This window comes from Eretmochelys imbricata, chromosome 1 (genome assembly GCF_965152235.1).
Source record: "Eretmochelys imbricata isolate rEreImb1 chromosome 1, rEreImb1.hap1, whole genome shotgun sequence".
NCBI classification, from domain to species: Eukaryota; Metazoa; Chordata; order Testudines; family Cheloniidae; genus Eretmochelys; species Eretmochelys imbricata.
In genome coordinates this window covers 262,718,773-262,724,514 of record NC_135572.1, presented here as the reverse complement: position 1 = coordinate 262,724,514, position 5,742 = coordinate 262,718,773, and the positions used below count along the sequence as shown (strand labels likewise).

The window sequence follows — 5,742 nt, the reverse complement described above, 5'->3', positions numbered from 1 at the left end:
CATGAACTTAAAAAGTTTGACCAAACAACTGAGCCTTGCACATAGATATTGACTGTAATGTAGCTCGTGCACATGGCTATTTGTCACAGGTGGAGAGTGTGTGAGAGGCTAGGTAAAATGTCTGTTCGGTTTACATTCTTAAGATTTCAGAGTAGCAGCCGTGTTAGTCTGTATTCGCAAAAAGAACAGGAGTACTTGTGGCACCTTGGATACTAACACATTTATTAGAGCATAAGCTTTCATGGGCTACAGCCCACTTCATCGGATGCATAGAATGGAACATACAGTAAGATATTGTATTCTCTTGTTAACCATGCTTTTGCCACTAGATGTCCACCTAGGATATGCTACAGGTCTTACATTTGATTTTGCAAGCCCCTTTAAGAGTTAAATATATTTTAAGTGATGAATGACCCAAGGAATAAAGTACTAGGGGGATTCAGCACAAAACATAGTTTTGAATGTACAGTTTTTTCCTTCTATCTTCCGCTTTGACTGTAATACATTAATAAGCTCAGTGCTGTGACGTTGCTGGCTCTTTGGCTCCTCTAGAGTAGATGTTTTCAAACTTCGGGGCTTGGACCCGAAGGGAGGGCACAGAGGAACATTTGGGGGGCCAGCTCCACATGCTGGGGCTCAGGGGGTGGATGTGGCGCTCCCTCCCTGACTCACCTCGGTGGGCCACCCAGCCTGTGGGTCAGTGTCAACATCTGCCATGGCCACACCAATTTCAGTTTCCAGCAGTCTCGGCACTGGCTCCACCCCCAGAGACTGTTGCATATGCCTTCCCCTACCCCGAAAGCCTGAGGGGGAAGGGGCTGGTACTGTCTATTTTTGTCTGGGTTGGGCGTGGGGGGGGCACAAACAAAAATTGTAACTCAAAAGGGTGGGGGCACTCAGCTCAAAAAGTCTGAAAACTGGTGCTCTACAGTACTCAGCTTGTCCGTGGAAGGGAGAGAGGTAAGAGGATTTTATTTTGTTGTTCTGTGCAGTCTTGAAAATATTTGTACACACTCTATTGTATCTGCTTTTCAATATAAATTCCCCATAATTTAAAGAATGCTCTGTGGCAGCTAATTGCATCAATATAATCAGCAGTGTGTTTGCATCATAATTCAGTAGTAGGAGTGAGTTCAAAGCCCCTTGGTTACCTCCCTGAAAGGAAGAGTCCTGCTGGAATTAGTACTAGCTGTTATGCTTTCTAAGGGTACAAAGAATTGTCTACCTCTCCCATGAGTGTAACACCACCCATCCACAGGGCTGAATTGCTGTACCTGTGGGCATTCATAGCATATTCATAGTCCAATTCATACCCCTGTGGTTAAAGGATTGCCATAGAATGACATGGCCTGGTGAGGATGCTATGTTTTACAAACCCCATATATATTTTAGTGGTAAAGCTTTGTTCCAAAGCTGTGGTGTTCCCCAGAGAGCGCAAATGTGTGCAGCACATTGTGAGGCTCCTACGGAGCTGTCACTTCCATCTGATAACTTAGCTGGAGTGAAAGGGCATGTATTACTTCTGTGCCACTCCAGGGGGAGGCTCCTGCCTCTGAGGGCCTTCTGAGAACTGTCAGAGTATAAGCCCAGAAGGGGCCCCCAAATCATGTAGTCTGACCTCCTGTATGTCACAGGCCACCAACACTAACCCACACACCAAACCCAACAACCGCAATGAGTTCAAAATATTACAGCCCACAGGAGATTAGACTATTATGTGCCACAGGCAGAGGATAGGAGGGACCGAGGTGCCCCAGTGCCTGAGGCCCCCACAGTGCCAGGGAAACTTTTGTGAGAGAGCCAGATAATCCTGGCAAATGACCTGCACCTCCATGCTGAAGAGAATAGCTGTGACATTGGGGATTTTTTTTGGCCTATCTGACCTGGCGGGAAATTTTTTCTGACCCCACATTGGCAATCAGTTAGACCCTGAGCATGTGAGCAAGAACCAGCCAGCCAAGAATCTGAAAGAGAGAAAATATTTGGTGCCACCTCAGAGCGCTGGTCCTCCCCATCCAATGTCCCATGTCCAGTTAAGGCCATCCATGATCCTTCAGAGAAAGATTTAAAAAAAAAATCTCAGAACATGGTGGGGGCAGGAGAAAAATCCTCATAGTTAGCTGGGTTGGCAGCCTTCTTTTTTTTCAGGACAGTGCTCCTGTGACCGCTGGTATAGAGTCCCTATTCCATTTATTCCAGTGGACTTGCTCTAGAGCATGAGCATTCCCTCCAATGCATCGGCAGTTGCTAAAACAGCTAACTGCAATAGCAAAATGCATATCAATGGCTCTGCGTTTGCATGCACTTAAGATGCTAAATGCAGGAAACCCGTACCACTGCAGGAACATGGGGGAAGAGAGGACAGTGGAAAGACTGGCTTCAAAGGAGCAATTCATACCCTTTCACAGAAAATGACCCGACTGTCTGTGGCCACTACATGCTCATGTCAGTTATGTTCCCATGTGAAGTCTCACCAGAATTCCACTGCTCCTTATTGGCATTATAAAAATGGATCCTAGAAATCCGTTTCCCATGGGGAAAAATGCAGAATTTGTAGTGGTTTTTTTTTGTTTGTTTTGGTTTTTTAACCAGAGAATCTTTAGTTTTCATGTTTTGTGAAAAAATAAACACCCATTAACTAAATTTTACTGAAAGTACTAGTGTTACTTATTCAATGCGCACAACTTCTCCCTCTTTTGTGGTTGGTTTTTTTTTTTTTTAATGTGCTTTAAATTTACAGTAGAACCCCATTTATTCAATCTAATAAGGACTGGGACCAGATTAGATCATCAAAAATTGGGATAATGAGGAGAACTGGCAAAGAGTTTTCCCTCCCCTATTTTAAGATGGTGGTGGGAGCTTGGGTGATCAGCCTCATGCAGTGGGGGCTCAGGCAGCTGGTGGTTTGGTTAATATGGAGGGCTGGTAATGGAGGCTCAGATTAGCAGGGCTCTACTGTATATCAATAAAACATAGTTTCACTAGCCACACTATATATAGGTATCAGTTGAACACACAGTTCAGCGTTTCATTTTAATCACAGAAAATGTGGATTTTTTAAATCAGATAATTTTGGAGGGTTTTATCATGGAAAACTAGATTCCCTGGTTATAAACAAGAAACATAACCGGAAAGCCCAGTAGTATCTGTTTATTATATGGTCCCCATTTCCAAAATGGCCTCTAATTTTGGGCACTTCAATATTTGGGTGCATGACTTGAGGCACCTTGAACCTCTTCTGGAGTGCTGAGCAGCCACTGGCTCCCACTGATGGCGGAGAGGGTTGGTGGCCAAAATTAGGGACCACTTCTAGAAAATTTGGTTCTAAGAGTTCCAGAGAAGTAGCTTGAGAGATGCAGCCCTCTGAAGAGGAACTGAGGATTAGCTGGAGTCCTTCCCTCAGTGAAGACTAGGGGAAAGGAAGACCTCTAGGTATCCCAGTTTGAAGGGATGTGGGCAAATGCTGCACTGTGTGGATTCTCTCTGAATGAACAAACAAATATTGGCTATAATAATAAAGCCTGGTGAACAGGCACGGAGATGCAACTTTGACTGCTCCCCTGTTCACTTAGACCTGAAAATATGGTGGGGAAACAAGATGCAGAGTCTACAAAGCTATTGCATGGTGGTATAAGAAATGCTTCACAATTAATTATTTTTCTTATTTCTTCCCCTCTCTTCATTCAGCTTGTGAACAAGCTTGGCTACAGTGCCATTTTCAGGTTTCATCCATCCACAGAAATGTCTCTTTGCAGAGACTCTGCTGGCTCTAGGGTATGAATAATCCAGGAGAAGTGCTCTGTTGAAGCCGGCTTCATTGTCACTTTAAGTTGAACATGAATAATTGAGCAAATTTTCTTTTCAGGGACAAGAACAGCTGTCATCTGAGCCGCTTAACACCGTTTGTTTGCTTCTCCCTGCACCTTCTGAAGTTTCTCCATGTGGCCTTGCCCTGTATTAATAAATCACATTCAATTTGGGAGTGTGCATTTTTTGGTCAGGGTGTCACTGATAGTCTGTTACATTTATTAAATTGGCCCAACTGAGTGCTGTTTACGGAACATACAGGTCATTTAATCTCAGATTTTAACCCTTTTGTTTCTGTGCCTCTGGGTGACCTGCTGTGACTCAAAGCACTGGAATGTTAGGCAGCCATTAAGTGACTTAACAAAGCTAATCTTCAGCAGGGATGAATAGTATTGAGAAGAGGTAGATGGGCCATATATGTAAGTGGGGCTTTGTAGATTAGAGTTAATAGTTTGTAGATTTAACTGGTAGGCTGTATATGTGACCTTCCCATGGAGTTTGAGAATTTCATTCCAGTCAGGGCAACTTCCCTCTCCAGTTCAGTACTACATGACCAGTGCTATTTTTGTAACCTGTGCACCATTCTGGAAAACAACTTGTTTGTTCAGTGATACAACATAACATAAATTACAGTCTAACATAAATTCTGTGTGCATCGGCAACAGCTTACGCAGAAAAGTTGGGTTTAGTCAGTGTTCTAGTCATCAGGTTTGTAACACAAGGATGTTGTGGAACTGCTGGTTCAAATCCAGATAAGGTAGATTCAGCTCTCCATCTTTCTGAGACAGATCAAATTGAGGCAGCTTACTGTGGGGGCATCCTTCAGCTGCAAACGTTAATGATTCACATCCTGTGCACTCCACCTGATTTCTGTGTCTCATGGTCCTCTAACTGTCCAACTTTGCCATAGTATCCTATGCTAAAACATCCTTTTCCCTCTCTTGTTCAGTTGGCTACTGCCTTCCATCCCTGAGGTGGTTGTGTTTCAGTGGTGCTGTGGCTTGTAAAATGCTTGAGGATATTCTGTGTGTAAGATGCTACATAAATGTAAAACACTGCTCCTGCTCCGAAAAAAAAGCTTAGTTTTAAGGAGCTGCAAACCTTGTAATCACACAACACATACGATCCCGTGGATTGGAGGAGGAAGTGCTGATTACAGTACCACTGCTCATTTGTAAGGGTGAAATGAAGCCCACCGTTATCACTCCTTTTCAGAACTGCCACCACTTTAAACCCACTGGGTTTAAATACCCATCCTCTGCCATAGGCAGAAGGTGCAAATATTCTTGGGGTGGGGGGGATTGAGCAATCAAGCTCCCAGGTCTGTGGGGAAGAGCTCTCTAGGTGCAGGTCCCACTCTTCACCCCAGTGCACACGTGGGAGAGCTCGCTCTCGTGTGTGTGTGTGTGTGTGTGTGTGTGTGGAGGGGTGGTTAACCACCAGTCTCTGGTGTGGTGGGGGGCAAGGGGGGAAGAGGAAGGGACGATCATTGTGCAGTCTCCATCCTGGCCTAATGTGGAGGGAAGGCCCTGGAAGGAAGGAGAGTAAGGCCGCCCCACCTTCCCCCCAGGCAGCAGAGGCTCCTGAACCATGGGGCTGCAGCCAGCTTTCCACGGTGGCCCATTGCGTTTCACTGCTAAGGTAAGGCTGCCCCTGCTGTGCCCCCTTCCTGGCTATGGCACCACTGGATTCGGAGCTTCACTTGCCCTGTGCCCAAAGGGAGGAAGTTGGGAAGTAGGTAGGTAGATTTGGGGGCATGGGGATCCCTCTTGCCCAAGCTACCCATCACCTATCCCCTCAGCTGGTGGCCTGGCTACTGTCAGTGAGGCCACTGAGTTGTCATGGGGCCCGGCTTACAGTGTACCTCAGTCAAGAGACTCTCAGCAAAAATTCATATTAAATAAAGACAGCCCAACAAAGCATGTTCAAAAAGAT

General features: G+C 45.3%; 1 long non-coding RNA gene across 1 annotated transcript; it reads left to right on the top strand.

Moving 5' to 3' along the window:
* The first annotated feature begins 880 nt into the window (after positions 1-880).
* On the top strand, positions 881-3,980 carry LOC144259342 (uncharacterized). Its single transcript, XR_013344837.1, has 2 exons — positions 881-960; positions 3,866-3,980. It is a non-coding gene; the product is annotated as an uncharacterized LOC144259342 (long non-coding RNA).
* Positions 3,981-5,742: the final 1,762 nt, after the last annotated feature.